At 35.8% G+C, this 20,567-nt stretch overlaps 1 long non-coding RNA gene across 1 annotated transcript in view; it reads right to left on the bottom strand.

Annotated features, from left to right (window-relative positions):
• The window catches only part of LOC112307957 (uncharacterized), a 180,993-nt gene that overhangs the window by 21,509 nt on the left and 138,917 nt on the right, over positions 1-20,567 (bottom strand). Inside the window, exon 4 of the long non-coding RNA XR_006656053.2 lies at positions 13,379-13,506. This is a non-coding gene — a long non-coding RNA (uncharacterized lncRNA). The remainder of the gene's footprint in view (positions 1-13,378; positions 13,507-20,567) is intronic.

Here is a 20,567-nt window from a genome sequence, read left to right on the forward strand (position 1 = left end):
TAATGCCAAAGCCACACTTACATCAAGCTGCTCTCAGCCAGTGATCATGAATGATGAGGTTGTTAGAATCAGGCCATCCCTGCACAGGGCAGGATTCCTTTCATGGGCAATCTTTGCTTTTGGTACTCCACTACAGCCTACCCCAGACTTTCCCAGAACTGTGCTGTGGTCTGGGACATTTCTTATGCAATTCTCCTTCTGTCCTTCTCTCCTCTCAGAGTTATGGGCCTGCATCATGATTTGATGCCTCTCTGCACCTATCCCTGCTCCTCCCTTTTTTCCCTTAGTATCATAATGTATATTGTGAATCTTTAAAAGAGGATATAGAAATTTTCGAATGTACTTGTTCATAGAACCTATTTTTAGAGAATGTTTTAGGGGATATTATCCTATTCAACATTCTTTGGGGAATAGTCATGTAATTTTTGAAGAGTAATTTATCACCCTCACAATTTGCTACTTCTTTTCTAATTAATCAGGATATAGAAGGTGAAATTACAGAGTTTACTGCAATTAAAGCAGGAAGCATTTCTCGTCGAATTGATGTTAGAGGGTGGGAGGGAGATGACTGCATCTTTAAAAGGGTAGAATGTGGTCAGTTCAAAGAAGAGAAAGGAAATGATTATACTGTAAATGTCTTCGATGTGCCAGGTCATACGGTAGGATTCCCCATAACAGTGAGCTTTGTCAGACCTACAACCTGTGCATAAAAGCTCTAAATCTGACATTCAGACAAATTATTTGGTGTTTTTCAGCCTTGTGTTGTATAGTTTTATCAAAGAAGTGCTATTTTATATCAGCCATAAAAATTTTGTTTTACCATCACTGAATCTTGATTTGATTAATATCTGTATTACTGTAATATGGAAATCGATTTAAACATTTATTTCAAATAATTGCAAATAAATCAATTTTATCATGTATGTATTTTAGGAAATGTGCTTTTTTTGTTCCTTTTTTGCTTCAAAAGCTGATTGTGAATTAAATGCATGTAAGCGTTTAGTTTCCTGAAGTATCTGTAGATAATAACTTCTGATTTTCTTTGTCTTCTTTTTGACTTCTTGTGATTTTCATATCCTATATGTCTAACCTAATCTTTTCTATGACCTATTAAAAGATGACAGCGGGATATTTATTTGTCCTCATTTATTGGTTTAACCAGCACATCACTAAGGTTCTGCTCCTTGAAGATCAGAGCACGCTGAGCACACTGCTAAATAGCTGCTCGGCTATAGAGTCAACACTCAAAATTAATGTTAAACAAAAGTTCACGATCATTAAACCAGGTATGCAAATAAATAGTTATCAGCAAACAATTTATTGTTTCATAAAGTTTTATGAGTTTACCTATTTAGAAGTCACATGGAGATTCAAAAAATGCCATTAATTTATTTGTTCATTTGTTTATAGGCAAAAACAGATTGTATGACTCCTGATTGTGTATTGAACAACTCACTGGGTATAGAATAGTCATTCATTCATTCATTCACTTTGTGCAAGGAACCATGTCGAGCGACTGTGGGTATTCATGTGATAAATAAGAACCAGCCCTCACGGCCTTGCCATTTTTCCAATGGACTTTCTTGGAACAGACCACCCATTTGGGTCTCTGGACACGGTTTGCACTCACGCGAGCATGACCTTTCTGACTCTCTGCGCGGCGCCAACACTCCTGGTCTGACTGCTTTGTTACCCCAGGCCTTTTGCGTAAACAGCTGCGTTTCCTTCCGTCATCTACTACAACCTACTGAAAAGTTTTTTTTTTTTTTTTTTTTTTTTTTTTAATTTATTTATTGTTATTTAATTACAGTTGTATGCCTTTTCCCCCATCCCTTCACCCCACCCCAGGTGAACCCACTTCCCTCCCCCCTCTCCACCCTCCCCCTTGGATTTGTTCATGTGTCCTTTATAGTAGTTCCTGTAATCCCCTCTACCTACTGTCCCTGCCCCCACCCCCCAGTTTTCAAAGCAAATAATGCAATTGTATTTCTCAAAAATTACATTTTACATCAATGAAACATAGTCAGCCCTTTTTTATTATTTGGATCTCCATAATGTTTAGGTTGTCCTTTGTGCCTTGAGCTCAGGTAGTTTGCTAGAAATTTCTCTAGGAGCCTCACTAAGTAGATTAGTGAATTTAATGAGGGGTCAAGTAGTGGAACAAACACTACAGCAGGAATCAGCTGAGTAAGAGATCTCATTTCATTTGATTTCATTTCCTCCACAGAGTGGAGATAATAATATTAGACCATGCTACTTCACAATGTGGTTGCGAGTATCAAAGAAGGTAATGGATATGAAAATTATTTGAAAAAATGTGGGATGACACTAATGTTTAATGGGGATCTATAATGCACTGAGCACCTTCTCAAATTGGGATTTCAATTATTCTGCTCAAAAACCTGCGATGTAGGTGGCGGAGGCAGATACTCTCACACAGCTCGTATCTAGCAGAGGTTCCAACCTGTCTTTTGGTGTCAGCAGAGCACAATTTCACTGTGCCACACTGGGGCTTTAGTAGCAGGGCCTTTAAACAGTGTTTGATAACTGTGCTAGGCATGTGTTTTTATTCCTATGTTTCTTACTGAGTTCCATTATGGACAACAGACAGAGAGGCTATTTAACTTAGGAAGATTACTTTGTTGCCAGTCCAGTTTAGAGGTTAGTTGAACAAAGAACTTATTAGTAAATAAGTGATTGAGAATAAAGCTACAAAATAGCAATTGCATCAATTCATCGGTTATATCAATACATCAATTGATTGTCTTTCTATAAAATGCCATTAAAAACAAATGCAAAGTATAGGATGGTATGATGCATTTGAGGTACTTTTCCTTTCTCTAGGAATTTAATTACTGTTATAAGTAAAGGGAATGATCCAAAGGGAGACATTTCCTCTCTGCCAAGCTGGAAGTAGAAGGTGTTTTACTGCACTTTTTCTTTCTTTCTTTTGGTAAAAACTTGGGATAAGAGGTGGAGTGACTTCTTTGCCATTGAAGAAGGATATCATTGATACCTTAGGTCATACACAGTACAGTCTTGTACAACATTTAAACAATGAAATGTTTTAATTTAAACAATTTAAATGTTTTAAATGTTGAAAATGCTTAAATTGTGAGCTTTTATAGTTAAATTGTTTTCTTTGAAAATGATTTCTAGTTATAGCACCTTGCCTGCCCTTTATGGCCATCTGGTTACTTTGCCCAGTCTTTCTTTTCCCAGTTTGGTTATTGGTGGCCAAGAAACGCATTGGCACTATGCTTTGCCTAAAGCATGAAAAAGCACGGGGAAAATAGAAAGCTCCTTTGGGAAGCACATGATGTTTCCACAGATACTGTACAGAAAAGTGAAGAATTGGAAAAACTATGCAGAAAAGATATACAGCTAATACAATTAAATAACTATATGAAGGAATAAACAATTTAACAGAAAGTCTAGAGTAACCTAGGAGATTTAAGGGATTAAGTCTGTTCCTATCGCCAATGAAACTTATCTCCTAAGTGGGTTTGTAGTTTTCTTCTGCACTTGTGGGGGATAATAATTAAAATATTTGCATTTGGTCAAGTTAAAGGAAAAAGTTATGAATAAATGGGTGGATCCACCTTTATAACATCCTTTATAGGGATGTTAAGGTACACAATAGGAGTGTGAAATACAAAAGAATATGGGCATGTGATTAGGAGTTAAGAAATAAGAACCTAGACAGAGTTATAAATAGATAACATGGTAATGACACTTTCATTTGGTCAAAGTCCATCATATATAATAAAATATTTTCTATATATTGTGTTGGTATCTTGTTTTCCCTCAGTAGTGGTCAAAACCCATGTACAGTATTTTGTCAGTATGAATCACTGCTGTAGTGTGGCAAAAGTAAATTACAAGTCCTGCTAAGAAGTTTTATTTATTTATTTCCTCATACTACACAATGACTTAAAAGGCAGGTTTCAAGCATAAACTTATTTTACTCTCTGCATTCTCTGTTTTGTTATGATATTATTAATCTATGACAGTGTATAAATAGCATGTAGCCACTGAACAATATTAAGAGGGAAATAGTTCTGAGTCATAAAGAAAGGAAGGGAAAAAAGCTTCTAATAAAACTGATAATTTTGCAAGTTAAAATAATCAAATATAACCCAAATATAGTAATAAAATATGAGCACTTTAAAAAAAATTCAAGTTTAAATCTTATTCTCAGTCTAGAGAAAAGATTCGGTTACCAACGTGACAGGATCTAGTCCGGATGCAGCGTGATGATGCAGTACGAATACTTTGCACGCTAAACTGCCAAACCCGTGGAAGGTGATTCTAGTGCAGGCCAACTCTTTGACCCAAGGTGTGAAATGAGATTGATCTTTCGCTTGGTAGATAAAGCCAACACACATGTGGATGACCAGATTGAGACAGGCATGGAGAGAGAACAATCCTTCTACCCTAACAAAGGGTGAAATCATCTGAAAGCTTCTCACCCATGCAAAGAACCAATAGGGGGCTGGATTTGGCAGGAGACTCAGAGGCAAGAAGCATGTTAGCTTTGCGCCGAGTAACTTAAACACGCTTCTCTGATTGCCTGTAAGTCTGTCTTTGCAGGAACAGATGCATGGATAACTAGGAACCCTTCAGCTAACTGAAACAAAAATTCTGGAGACAGAAGGGTGGTAGTGGTGGTAATGGTAAGACCATTCAACCTGTCTGAAAAATATAAACTAGTCTGAAATAAAAATGTTTATGTTTGAACAATTTGCAGGATATTTGGTTTGGCCATCAGTAATTCAAAATAAGAAATGTTTTATGAATAATATTCAGTAAAGAGATCATTCAATTTTAAATACTAGTATTGTTCAAATCTCAAAAATATATTTATGTCATATCAACGAAGATTGTATAACTCTAAACACCTATGCAGACATAAGGAATAAGTCTCACTTTATGGCTTGTGAAAGTATACTAAATATTTATATTTCTTGGCAAAGTGTCTCAAGATCTACTAGGTAGTTATAACTGTATTTCTTTTATTTTCATGGGTGTCATCACACTTGGAGCAGCTGTGACAATTTACAGCTAGAATAACTTCATCCCAAAATTATTACTGTAAATTGAAGTCCTACTTTTTTCTGCCCCAAGTGTATATTTAATATTAACAGTTGGTAATTATCCTGTCCTTTGGAGAGACTCTGAAGAGTTTTGAAGAGCATACTGTACATTTAATTAGGAGAAAGCTTTCCCTGAAATCATGGACAATAAAATATAACATTAATTGAATGGTGTTAGTTTTCACTAGTGGCTGATGCTATCTCCATTTTGATACTTTTAAAGTACATTTTAAAATATGATAATGAAGAAAATAATATGAATATGCCTTGTCAAGAGAGTCACTTCAATGGAGCTTAGAGGCCATGGGAGAAGTGGAGCCTGTGCATGACTCATGTCCTCGTTCTTTGAACTGTTGCTAAGTTGCTGACCTGTAGCTAAACTCAGCCCAAGGCCAAACAATGAGTGTCCCGGATCAAGGATGCCTACATGAACACACGTGAACTTCCTCATCACGGTAACATGATCTTCTGCATTCTTCAACTTGAAAGAAGTTAATCCATTCTGACAACCAGCATCCTCCATGGAGGATGAGCCCAGGCAATCTCAGCCTTAAGCCAATGCCTGTCATTTACACGCAGGACCCAGTGAGAACAGATCTGATGATTTTGTCTTCTATAAATGCTGCCAGTTCTGTGTTCCCTTCAGCATATAATTCAAGTTGCTGCCTGAGCCAGTGCCGTCTAGACTGCAATCTCTCCTCTGCTCAAATAAATGCTTTTTATTTTTGTTATAGCCTAAATTTTTTGTTAACAAAAATCATTAAGAATTTATTTTAAAAAAATTTTGCTGTAATTCCTTCTTAAAAACCTAATTTTGGAGAAAATACAAAATACTTAAAGATGTAAAAGCAAAGAGTAATTAATTAGAAACTGTCCTTTTAAAGAGAAAAATGTACATGAAATGTTTCTTTCTGAAACCATTAAACCAACCAGTCATGCATTATTATGCTAGTTACCTGCCTAGGAGTATACACAGGTGAGTGCAGTCTGTTTTTTCATCCCGATCCAGGTGCTTGCAGTCCATATTTAGACAGCATGCTTTGCATTTAGACAGTATATACTACCTGAATTATTACTTCAGAAAAATACTACACTTTTAAACATCTTCTTTTCATTTTATTTAAATCATTAAAATCTCCAAACCATTTTCCTTGATGTCCCTTGCAGTTTCCATTCCATGCTGTCATGAGACTTAGCAAGTAGATGTACATTTGCAAAGTTTTATTAAACTATTGCATGTTTCTGCCCTGGATGGTGTGGCTCAGTGTATTGAGTGCCAGCCTCCAAACCAAAGGGTTGCTGGTTCGATTCCCAGTCCAGGCACATGCCTGGGTTGCAGACCAGGTCCCCAGTAAGGGGTGCATGAAAGGCAACCACACATTGACGTTCCTCTCCCTCTCTTCCTCCCTCTCTTCCTCTCTCTCTAAAAATAAAAATAAATAAAATCTTTAAAAAGTAAATAAAAATAAAAGTAAATTGTTTAAATTATTGAATGTCACTGAACAGGTTGTCTTTATAATTCATTCCATTTTTACTTAAGAAGGACCCTCCTAAAGTCATGCTACTTATAACAAACACACAACAAACTAAAGTGCTATAAATCTTTTTGTTATATTCTAAATTAAAATTGCGTTCTGTAGAAAAATGCATGGTTATGATAGATCAATGGATTGAGCAAAATAAGATAGTGGACAAGATATAATGTGATGTTTATAATCAGCATGTTTAACTAAAAGTAAATTTTATGCTTGACTAGAGATTGAAATAAATTTTGTTAAGAGTAAAATTGAATTAATTGTTTTTCTTATTTTTATGTAGGTAAAAATCTCATATATTAAATTTTGGTACAATTTTGTATTTCCTAATAAGAGGTTTGATTTACCTTCAGGTGCTATATTTATGTTTGACAATTTTTATAGCTATTTTAAATGGTCATCATTCACAAAATTGATATTTTAAGATAAGACTGGACATTTTAGATCATTTAGGTGTTTTGATCTTTTATAATTATGGTGTATAAATATGAGAGATACTTGGAAAATTGTCTCATTAAAACAGTTACAAATAATTAAAGTGCACACCCTGTTGGAACCTCAACAGGGCAGCCAAATGCACATATTGCAAGGTGGAGAATATACCTAATTTGGTATAATGGAACTAATAATAGGCCCATTTGCAAGGTCTTGCTACAAAAGTTTGAGAGATTTTTGCTATACCAAGTCAGAAAACTTCCAAATGAAGAAATCATCAAAAGCTTGTCTAGAAGTTACTGCCATTTATATATTACTAAACTAGGCTTTATTGAAGGCAAATAGAACATATGGCTTATACAGTTCAAAGTAAATCATACATATACTGTTTCACTTATACCAAACCATTTTACTAGTAATTTATTTGGGAAGTAGTTAACATCTCCTGGATAGGAGCCAGAGAGAAAGAGTGATTATGATAATACATTCAGTTACTAAATAGGCTGAATATTTCCGAGCTTCCAATGATACAGCTGTTAACGACAGGGGCTTTGCTAGTTAATCAGATGTTTTGCCACTGGGGATTGCCCATGTGAATTGAATCTGACAGAGGCTTCTGCTTCACCTCAAATGTAATGACACAAGTGTGTCACTTATTAAGGACTCCAGGAAAAATGCACATAGCATTCACCCTCAAGCAACTGGAACTACTATGCACATATCATCCCCATTTATGGTATGATAATAAGTCATTCATTAATTAAATAATGATTCAAGAATGAATACAAATGCTTTGCATTTTTAATAGCATATATGTTTCTTTTGAATATGCTTCAGTTTAAGCTACATTAGAATTTTAATGTCTGGGAGCACAGACATCATTTAAAAGAGTGAGTTTGATTAGTATTTCCCAAAAGTAGAGATGAAAAAACTCATTTGTAAGTAAAATGTGAACTGTATTATCCATGCCTTCTCAGCCATAGTGCCCTGAGTTGGAAAAAAAAGATGCTGGACTTAAATCTATTTCAGATTATTTGAATGATTTTATATTACCATTGACTTTTGATCTAGTTTTTCTGAAAAATTATGGTTGTTAATTAACCTGAGGCAGGCTCGAAATAAGCACATTGCGATTCTTCGAGCAAGATTATGTTCACTGTGTAGTGTTTCTGATGCATTGATTTTTTTGCAGCAAATTTCAAGGTTGTGGAAAAAGGACAGAAGCGGCACATTGTGGGTCATTGCAAGAAACCGGATTCTCTGCCTCTTTCAGGAAGATCAGATGGCTGCCGGAATATTGACTTTGTGTGAACAGAGGTGGTGGGTCTTTGGGTACAGGACTCTCCTTACGAGGAAGGCAGCCATTTGGGGGCAAGCAACACTTGGCTGTGGTACAGCATTGTAAGGCCTTGGTACACAGGAATCCACAACCATGAGCACACTGGCTAAGGATTTGTTAATCATATGCAAGTAGGAACAATTCTTTACACGTGCTTTTGAAAATCAACATGATTGAAGTTCATTCTGAAAGAGCCTCAATTCTCCTTATGACTAGTCATAAGAAGTTACTATGCTCGACACCTCACATTTAAAAAGGAGCCTCAATTGAGGCCAAGAACAGTTCAAAGGAAATGATTTCTGTGTTCTTAGAGTACTAGTGAAAAAATAATGCATCTTAAAAATAGCCTTACAATAATATAGGGCAAATATGATCTACAAGATTCTTCCTCTTTTCCATCAGTTAGATTGATTGCTGGTAGTGACCTGTTAGTCTCCCCTGGGTCTGCATTATTCACAAACTAAACCTTCTGCAGACAAAACTAGGTCACCTTAATTACCTGTGAAAATGAGGCATACCTGTGAAAGTTTCTCAGTGATAATTACTCCAAAATGTCAAAATAGTGTATGCAAACTTTGGAAGTATGTGCTGTAAATTATTGCACAGCCAAGATCAATCACACCAAATGGTTATTTTTTTTCCCCAATTCTCCAACAATCCTCCATGATAAAAGTGCAATCCTGGCCAGGTAATACACTTACAACTACAAATTAGTTTTGTGGTTCTCTCTTTGCCTATTCTCTAAATTCCTTTGCTGTATTGAAGAAAATCAACAGACCATTGTAAAGGAACAAAAGATAGCTAATCACTTTTTAAAAAAATCTAAAATGGTACCATGAAACTCTACCTAATCAGCATGTTTTATTCCCTGAAGATATTTCTGTACCTGTCATTTTTTTTCATGGAAATTAAGTGAGGGAGATTAGAAAACATATGCTCTATTTAAACAGTGAGGGAATAAAAAGTAGAACTGGTTTGCATTTTTATATGAGTAGTTATAAAATATTTTAACTCTCTGTTCACCAATGCATTTAAAAGAATAATTCATTGAAGATTCAAAACCCTGGTAGATGCCAAATGAGTGATGCTGTGTGATAAAGACCAAAGTGACGTTACAATCTGAGTTACATTAGTAATTCTGAATTCTGAAAGTGCCTTGAAAGTTTTATGGATTAACCTGTAAGTTGGTTACTAATATTAGAGATTATTATTTTTAAGTATATTTTATTGATTATGCTATTACATGGTCCTAATTTTTTCTCCCTTTTATACCCCTGCCCCTCTACTCCCCCTCCCTCCAGCATCCTCCCCCCAATAGTTCATGTCAATGGGTCATACATATAAGTTTTTTGGCTTTTTCATTTTCCACACCATTCTTAATCTCTCCCTGTCTATTTTGTACCTACCAATTATGCTTATTCCCAGTACCTTTTTTTTTACAAAGAATTATGAAAACATAAGTTTCTGAAATGATTTTATTTTTTTATTTTGAAAATGAATGGATTTTAAGGAATGCTAAGTAGTGAGTATTGGAACACCAGTCAGTAGCTACGGTCAGTCATCTGAACTGACCCACAGCATACTAGGAATGTCAGCTTTCTTACGTAAGAGAGGACCGCAGAAAATTTCAACTGATTTTTTCCCTATGCGTAAGCATTCTTATGCTGACTACTGTCCCCAAAACAGAGTTTTGTCCTTGTTATTCTTTTTTTTCTTTTTTTTTTTGAGTCTAAATTGGAAGTGACAATGCAATTCTTGTAAAACTATATTAATTGAGAATGCTGTGTTGGGTGAATCTTTAGAAAAGAACATAATTTGATTTTGGGGTATGGGATTTTTATATTTTAAATATCTCCTTACACACTTTGCTAATTTAACACTTTAAAACTGTTCAGGTATTGTCTGCAAAGCTAAAATGTACTTGTAGCTCCACAGGCCTTATTTATATTAATCAATTTACTTTTGCTGTATTCATCTACGTAGTAGCTTTATGAGCCAAAATTAGTTTACTTTTTTAAGACTAAACCCATCTGCCATCTTAAGTGTTAACACTTTTACAGAAAAGGTAGAAAGGGAATTGTGCTGGATATCATCATTTATAAGAACTCATAACTGTTAACATTTACCAAGCACTTCCTCATTTAACCTTATGAAGTTCACACTATCATTATCATCTTTGTACTGATTATGAACTTGGGAATCAGAGAATAAGAAACATGTCCAAGATTGCCCAGTTTGGCTGGAATTTGACCTGAGGTCTCCCCAATCTAAAGCCTCCAAACACACTGTCCCGCAGCAATGGAGCGAAGGCAACAGCCTTCAGTCTGCTCACCAGCCCTTCCTGACATCCGAAGACTTGGGGAGCCAGGTGGACGCCATGTAGACTAAAGACTGAGAGGCCAGGCCGTTCGTATCATTCAGTACACTGTCTTATTTTTTTCCCTTTTCTTGTGAGATCCCACCAAAACTTCTAATGGAAGGCCCACTGAGATGAAAAAGCCACCAGTTTTAAGCTTGCTAATGGGATTTCACTTATATCTCATGCTCACAGAAACTGTGAGTTTCTCTCGGTAATTTGCTTACTAGCTTCTAAATGTACGTGCTCTAAAGCCAAGACTCACTCAGATGCATCATGTGATATTGTGGGAATGGCCCACTGGAGTGTGTTGCTGCACACTAGTGACGTGATATAGTTATTGTACTTTCTTTGACTCCTTTTATAGTAGAGAAATTTACTCATTAATTCCTTGCATTACAATATTGCCTTCTATTTCTGCAGTGCTTTTATCTACATTATCTCCTCTGAGCAGCTCAGCAATATTATGAGGAAGGAAATATTATCCCCATTTTAGAGAAGAGGGCTTTAAAGCTGCAGTGTTGATGTGATTTTTCTAAGGTTCTAAAACTAGTAGGTGAAATGCTCTGAAGTAGGTCAAGTGATTTTCTACTTTATTGTAGCTCTTGTTACCCACTTGCAAATAGCGGAGTGTTTTTTGCATTCCTGGCCATGTGTGAAAAATTCCAAACTAAAATCCAAACCCCAAATCCCAGGTTGTAATCTATGGTATTGTGATATTGGGACTTGTGCACCTGCATTTTCTAAAAAGTACACTGTTCAGGATTGAGAACTTTCCTGAATAAAACTACCCTTTTTGTTTGTTGATCCATTTGTTTCCATAATTTTAAAATTGGGGTAAAAACACAGAACATTAAATTTGCCATCTTAACCATTTTTAAGTGTTTAGTTCAGAAGTGTTAAGTATATTTACATTGTTGTGTAACAGATTTCTAGAACTTTTTCATCTCACAAAACTGTAACTCTAAACCCATGAACTCCCCCTCCTTGTTTTCATTATTTTATTTTGAAGTAATTTCAAACTCATAGGAAATTTACAAATGCAATACTAAAAAGCTGTTTTCCCCCGAAAGTACACACTTGAAGCTAAGTTGCAGCACTGTTCCTACAAACAAGGACATTTTTTTTGCATAACCACGACACAATCACCCAAGCCGAGAGACTGACATTAAAACATTACTATGTCAAATACACAGTCTCAGTTCAAATCTCACCAATTATCCTAATACAATACTATTTTTTGTGTGCTAATAAGAACCAGTTGAGGATCACGTGTTGCATTTGCCTGTGTTTAGTTTCCTTCCATTTGAAACAGTTCTTCACTATTGACTTTCATGACCTGGCTCTTACAAAGGCTATAAGCCGGGTATTTTCCTCAAATTTGCATTCGTCTGTTTTTCCTCATTTCCTCTTAATGAATCCTGTCAAGTGGTACATAATTTTGATTTGTCCCATTACTGGTGATCTTACCGTTGACCACAAGATTAAATGGTATTTGCTGAGTTTCTCCATTACAAAGGCCCGTTTTTAAAATTTGTATTTAGTAAGTGTTTTCTGGCGAGGTATTTTGAGACAGTGCATGTTTCTCATCGATCTTTTAAGACTAGTTTTAGTATCTGTTAGTGTTTATTGGCTAAAATAATTATGACTATAGGAGTAGCTAAATGTGATTTTGTAGCTTTAAATTTGGTTCCACTTTTATTAGCTGGCATTCTACTATAAGGAAAAGCTTTCTCCCTGGCTGGTGTGGCTCAGTGGATTGAGTGCTGGCCTGTGAACCAAAGGGCTGCTGTCCAATTCCCAGTCAGGGCACCTGCCTGGGTTGTGGGCCAGCTCCCCAGTACGGGGTGCAGGAGAGGCAACCACACATTGATGTTTCCCTCTCTTTCTCCCTCCCTTTCCCTCTCTCTAAAAAAAGATAAGTGAATTTTTTTTAAAAAATGAAAAGATTTCACTTCTTTCCATTTATTTGTTTGCTTATTTATATCTCTATGTCTTCTTAGATGCCTGTTTACTTCTACTGGTTATAATCTGTTCGTATCATTATTTTTAGATACTTAAACTACCTTAGATTTAGCTGGAAGAAACGCCTTCAAGCTGGCTTCTGAGTACTTTTGACACATTACATTAGTTTTTGCATCCTTCATTACTTTTTGCACAAGAATATCTTCAGAGTTAGCCTATCATTCCTTGAGTCATTCCCTGCCCTAGCCTTGTAGTCAGCAGTTTTCCTGTGAAGCCCCAGTTCCTGTCCATGAAGAAGGTATTTGGAAACCAAGATATGGGCTCCAGGTCTATTCATTGCTTTGGGGAGGAGGTGGGCCACAGCTTCAGCCCTTCTCAGCAGACACCTATTTATAGCATATTTTATTTTAATCTCTTCATATGAATGGTGAAAATCACATATTCATGCCAACATTTGCCATTAGAATCAACTATCACAGTATTTAGTTTTCTTCCTTCCTATATTTGTAACTTTCTTCAAGTACAGGGATGACTATTTTTAATATATTTTTATGATAACATCTATAATATATGTATACTTTATATATAACATGGACACTGTACATAAATTCTTTTTGCACAAACCCGTCTTTCGCTAACAGCACTGCCTCACCTCTCTTGCAGATGCCATCCTCAGCTCTGCTCAGGCTCCAGCGCCCCCAGTCAGGGCCTTCTCGCTTCCTTCGCCACCGTACTGTCCATCTGTTCAGTTCCGCATAATGGCTTCAGGAGCAAACTTTTCTGGAAGGAAAGAAGGAAAGAAGGAAAGAAAAAGAGATAGTAGCAAGGAAGGGAGAAGGAAGGAAAGAAGCTAATCAGTAAACAATATCTTAAGAGCAGGATGTATCTTTTAAGCCAGACCGTATTGAACACAGAGGCGTTTACCGATCAGTTGATCAATGTGTATTACGTGAATGTTGAAAGAATGAAGAAAGGAATAAAGAACTTCACTGCGTACAATTAAGTCTGAGAAATAATTCACAAATATTAATTTTGTCCAAAATATGGCGACTACTTGCAATTTAAAACAAATGACTTATTTCCAGTACTAAACCAATGCATCACCATTAACTGTGGGGATTTAAAATTCCAAAAATGGAGTCAAGGTTTATGTAAGAAAGAACACAACAAATCTAGTGCTAAGTATGAAGTTGTATGAATGTGTCTTTAGTGCATGTTTGGAGGTGAACTTACTGTGTCTGTCCTTTCTCCCTCCTTTCTCTTTTTCTTCACCACTTTTCTCAACTGAATAATACTAACCTTTATTCTCATAATATATTTTTTTGAGATAGATCAAAAGTTTGAGCTTTATTCTTCACTTAGTGACTCTATGAGATAGCAAGTGCAAAATGTTTCACTTCAGTGCTCAATGACTTCTATATAAAACCTTTAAACTGATCAATTATTATTATTTATTCAGACTGTTCAGTTACTTTTTAAGTGTACATAGTGGATTTAGTGGTCAATAGTCAGCACTTTTGCCGATAGCATTGCTACTCAGTTAAATCGTTACTCTGGTGGCTTCTCATTTGACCTAAGAAACTGGGCAATTCCCATGAGTTTGCCAAGAGTCTTCAAAATTTGTATTTTGAGACCTATATTCTCTGATTATATTTTACTTTGGAAGTTGCCCGTTAGCATGACCTAGGGTTGGAAAATATCTGATGAAATTCAGAAGAAAAAAACGTATTAAACTGTACATAATAAAGAGGTATAGAAAGCACAAATGTAGCAATGGTGAGGGAATGTAGTCACACACAAGAGCCTGCACCATATAATTTCGTTTGTGTAATATACAAGTACAGGGGCAGCTACTCTGTTATACACAGCACTGTGGGGGCAGGGGCGGGAGGGGACCAGAGGAAGCTTTTTGGAGTGTTTGTGTTTTCCTGATTCTTAATCTGACAGCTGATTGCAAGGGACTGTTCAGTTTGAGAAATTCAACACACTGCATTTATAATGCCTACTCTTGTGTTTGGTATGTTTTCCTCTGCTAACAAGTTTTAGAAAAAATTATGTCCATCTTCCATAACTCAGCAACAAGTCTTCTCTTGGCTGTGATCGTCTGTTTTTCAAACTTCTATTTCGACTAAGATATAAAAAGCACAATAGCTGCTACGTCTCTAAAAAAAAAAAGAATTTTGATAAGAATCTCACAGAACTTGTGAATCATCCATTAAGAGATGTTTTTTGGGGGCCAAGAACTCAATCCAGTCTGAGGTGGATTTGGCAAAGTCATTTGTCCTTTTCAAGTCAGCATGGTTTTGGCACCTGCACGTCAGCGAAAGCTGCCACTGCTGGAAACTCACTCTTAACAAAGGTTGCCGGCTTCTGACTAGTGGATTATGATACAGCAGAAAAGATCAGTGAAACTGTTCCAGCCATGTGAGTAATCAATGCAGGTGGCTGATTCCATAGTTCATGATTGATACAACTTGTTGATGCTACTCTTTGAAGACAGACTAGAGTAAGCAATATTGTCTGCTCAGACGAACCTACAAGAGTGCATCTTGTATAAAAATGGTCAAATGCAGCTTGGACTGAAGTGCTAGATATTCTGAGGGTTTATTTTCAGTGAGGAATTTCTCTCTTTGAAGTGTTTCATGCTTTTTGTGTTGTTGATGGTGGTGGTCACTATTGGTTTAGTTTCTCTCTTTTTTAAAACAAGATTTTTTTTTTCAGGAATTAGGGATAATATCCTTATGGACTTTATCATCTTTCATATTAACTCTCAATACAAAATGACATGCTTAACAGCTACAATGATTTCATCCAATTTTCTTTGGAACAATTTGTGACTGAACTGGTGACTATATTATGCCTTAAGGGAATGCTAAATATGGTTAATGTTGAACTTTTCTTTCTCTCTGGTGCACATATGTAAAATAAAACTGCACATAAAAAAATGGGCAGCAGAAGAGCTGTTCATAAAAATAATCAAGGTAGGCATCTGGTTAAGACATGTGCTCAACTGTTTTGTTCAGTTTATTTAGAGCTCAACATTTTCAACGTTTCTGTAAGTAATTCTCTGGTTTTTATAAAGCAAATCCTGGTCTGGATTGTGTAGCCCTTCAAAAATAACTTACTAGAATAACTTTCAATGGTGAATGCCTTCTAACTCTTAACATGTTTGGTGAATTGTTTTCAGGTTCACTCCCAATTAATGCAAATGTTTAAAAGATTATTATCGTATTTACCCCATTTTCTTAAATCTTATAGATCATATATTCAATTGAATTCATATTTATTTTTTCATAAATGATCCAAATTTATGAATAAATAGGCATACCATCGAAACTGGGTATCAGTGGTCATTATTTTGTTAGTGCAAGCCTTTTCCACCACGGCTTGCTTCCAAAACAGTAACTGCATTAAAGTTTAATAGCTTAAATGCTTGGGAGTCTTACACACTAAATCCAATTTCAGAGTTGTCTAGTAATATTTAATATTACTTCTGAACTGAAATAAGAACTTAGCTTTTGAAATCATCATCTTTTCTCTTTATTTGAAATATCTTTCTACCCAGAATGGCTGTGAAATGGCACTGGGCACCAATTTGGCCAGTACCACCTCACCATGGCCATATCTGAGGGTGGGACTTGTTCAGGTAGGATCATGGCCTTATGAATAGTGGGACAAGTAGGGGCATGCTAGGTTATCGAAATCAGAGCTGCAACCAGTGGAAAACAGAATAAGTAAGGCAGACCACAGTCTTAGAATTATTTCCAAGTATTGCTTTTTAAAAGTAATACTTACCAATTGTCTATATTTCTATTTTTATTTTATTTTGTTTTCATTCCTAAACAGTGAGAAGAACATTTCCTATAAAGATGTACTCTCTTTACCCATTTCCTCCACCCTGTAGCCCCTGCCTCTGGCAAACGCTAATCTGTTCTCAGTAGATGAGTGTATAAGTTTGGGTTACTTTTTTTTTTTTTAGAGTTTGCATATTTAAATCACATGGAAAAGTATAAGAATAATTTAACAAACTTATGTGCCAATAAATAATGTTAGAAAAATAATGTGTATTTTCTTTAGATATTTCATTTTTTAAAAATAAAGAAATAAAATCATTATAGGTGGAGTTGATATTTTGAGCAAGGGAGCACCCCTAAAAGGAATCACTCACACACATTTGTCTTTCCACAGTGCTGGGTTTATTAGAGGAGACCTCCCCAGTAAGCCAATAGAGTCACATGCAAGGTACACACAGAGAAGGGGAGCTTATGCAATAGAAACCAGCAGAATGAGTGTTCGGTGCAAAGTCCTGTTCACTGGTGGCATCTGCAGGTTGAGAGGCAGGTTTTAGTGTTAAGCCAGGCAGTTGGAGTGGTAGTAGGCGTCCAGTGGCATGGGAGTCTGGCAGGGCTCGGAACATGACCCATGGTACAGCCAAACTCATGGTAGTGCCAGGTGGTTTGAGCTCTGAGTTCTTATAGCCAAACAGGGGCAGATGCCTCACTCATATTGGTGTCTACATGGAGTCCTTATCCAAGTGTCCAGGCTTGTGGTTTTGGTCATAGGCCCCTCCTAAGGGTATTCCAATTACACCCCATTAACTCAGTCTTAACATAGCACTTGACGTAACTGTCATGGCTGACAGTGACTCCATATTGGATTGTCAAAGGTATCTAAGAAGTTCACTCTGCTCTGTCTTTATACAGTTGGAAACTCTTTGCATATCTCAGCTACTTCCTTTCCCTTCTTTCCCTTCCAGAGTTTACCACAACCCTTAGAGTCATGTGTACCTATCCCGTGCTTGTTTTTGTTATTGTGTGTTTTTAACCTTTACATAATCAGCATTAATCCTATCATTCTGAAATTTGCTATTTCATCCATTACTATGTTTGTTCTATATATCTTCTGTTCAAGTAACTTAACTACTGCATGGAATTCTACTGTATGAATATGCCAAGCTCACTTTTCCTACTGATGAACTTATATCCAGAGGGCATATCACATGTTTGCCTATGTCTAAAACAGATGATCAGTGAGAGCAGGGACTTTGTTTTGTTCATTACTGTATTGACAGTGCTTAGAATAGCACCTGGGATTCAATAATCATTTGTTCAATGAGTGAACAAATACATGAATAAACATGTACATTTCATCCAATATTTTGCCACTGAGAACTATATCAGTCTAAATTCTGGCAGGAAATAGATACTGTGCTCAAGCTAAAACATTTGTAAAAGAGTTTGATAAAGGGACTGTTTGCAAAGAAATGGGCAAAGTGTGGGAAAACCTTAAAGAGTGACTTCACAGTTTTAGGGCTAATTACCAAACTTAGTCCTAAAGGAAAAAGAGAAAGGCGTGGTGACTGGTAACTAAGTAGGAAGAGCTCACGGTTAGGTTAAGATCATTGTCTTAGACGAAACCTTAAGTAGAGGCAGCTTAATAAGAAGGAGGCCAGTGTTGGGGGGAACCAAACAGCCTAATTTTCCTCTCTCTCGTGTTCCTCAGATTTCATGCTTTTTCTCCTCCTCAGATACACACGACCGGAAGTCAGGGCCCGCGGAGCTCAAGGATCACATCCATTCAGTTCAGCCTCCCAGGAACACGGCTGGGGCCAACAGAGGCTTTCCTGTTCCAGCACGGTGCTTCATTGAACTTCCTTACACGTGTTTACTTACACATTTCATTTAGAATTTCTTTAGGGTAAACATTGAGCAATGACCTTCTTGGATAAGAGAATTTTGTTCCACTATACCAAACAATGCAAAGCCTGTGACACAGTCTCACTAAAACTAAGATAAGCAGACATGATATTTCTCAAGATGTGAGCAAATAGGAAGCACACAATACTACCTATGAAATATTTAAGCCTAAAGTGTTAAATCTTAACCTAAAAAAGCTGAAAGATCTAATTATCAGTTTACAAAGTTTACAAGAATGCATGGGAGAGGGGAACAAATGACCCAATTTTTCTAACAAACCCACTACTTGGGGATAAAAGAGAAGGAAAGAGGACCTCTATTTGGATTTAATTGAAACCTACAACAATAATACAATTATTAAAATAATATTAATATGGCCTGGGATTAACTCTTTATTTTTTTAAATTGGTGATAATACCAGGGATATGTGTAAAAATGCCCATCTTAGTAAGAGACAGATAGAAAAATATTTAACAGATAAAATAACAAAATTTGTGAGATTGTCTTTAAAATAATCTAGCAAACAAACAACCAAACACTGGGGGGTTTGGAGTAGCAGAAGGTAGGTGATATAATTTGGCAAAATGATGGTAACCTTGGAAGTTGAGTAATGTGTACACAGAGGTTAATCATATTATTATCTCTACTTTTGTGTATTTGATAATTTCCATAAAAATTTTAAAGGAAAAATTAATACAAATGTCTTTGAAAATAATTAGGCTGACTTATTCTCACATTAGTAGAATATGAGGGTTCTCATTGTCCTATATCCTCCCCTTACTTATTATGTTAAGGTATGTATTTTAGTGAATTTGCTATATGTTTAATACTGTTTCATCTTTCCTTCAATTTTTATTTCCCTGGACAATAATGAGGCTAAATAAGTGTTCATGTGTTTACTGGCCATTTGGGTTTTATCTATGTGAAATGTTTATATGTTACAATTTGTATTTGATTGAGCTTTTCTTAATGATACTGAGTTGCTTTTTATGTATTTTGTGTATTGCTTGGCAGTTATATTGATTGCACAAACCTGCTTTTATCCGGTACTTGCTTTTTTACTTTATTAAGGTTGTCTTTTATGTATAATTTTCTTTTTAAAAAATTCACATTTCCTACATTTTCCAAGAAAAAATCCATGCAATATATATTTTCTGCCTTTTTAAAAATAGTTTACAGATTTTTTCCTGGATTCTATTTTATATAATATTCAAGATGGAAATCTACATTGTTTCCCCATCAGAACCTGATTGACAGAATTATCCTTTAGTTCCTTAATGATTGGCATTGTGACTTCTTCCATATACAAATTTCCAGATCAAGTACAGGTTTGGTTCTATTGGGATGTTTGTTCCATTGGGATATTTGTACATCTCTCTGAAGTTACTATACACTGAATTACTACAGCTTTACCATAAGTCTTAATATATGCTTATGTAGATTCCCTGGATAATTTTTAAAAATTGCCTTGTGTAGTCTTGGCTCTTTTCTTTCCTGTGAACTTTAGGTTCAAATTTTCAGGTTCCATAAAACAGCTGCTGGTTTTCTGACTGGACTTGCATTGAATTTATAGATTAATTTGGGAAAATTTGCCAATTGTTTTGCATTGAGTCTTCCAATTCACATTCAGACATATCTATTTCTTTATATATTCAAGCTTCCTCTATGACTTCAGTAAAGATTTACAATTTTCTCCATAAAACCTTTTGTATTTTTCCAGATTTTTAAAGAGTTACTTACATTTCTATTGCTCATGCTGAATGTTATTTTAATAGAATATTTTACTTGTTTATTGTATGTGTGTAAGAACATTATGAATTTTGCATTCTCATCATGTTGTCATCAATTTTACTAAACTATCTTAACTCTATTTTTCTTATTGTATCATAATGTATTTTCTAGGTAACTTGGGTCACACTTTCTTGTTTATTCTCATGTCTACTGACTTTTCAAAAGTATCTACCGAATACTAGATACTTTTGATAATATATTAAAAGTCTGGATTTGGGTTTTACCTCCTTGCCACCTGGGTTGTTCTTGTTTGTTTGTTTACCATCGTGTCTAAACTAAATCCATAATTTGCATCTCCCAGTAACGTGTGGCCGTTGACCTGTGCTCAGATTTCTGTTTGGTTTTATAACGTGA

Source organism: Desmodus rotundus, chromosome 2 (assembly GCF_022682495.2).
Source record: "Desmodus rotundus isolate HL8 chromosome 2, HLdesRot8A.1, whole genome shotgun sequence".
NCBI classification, from domain to species: Eukaryota; Metazoa; Chordata; class Mammalia; order Chiroptera; family Phyllostomidae; genus Desmodus; species Desmodus rotundus.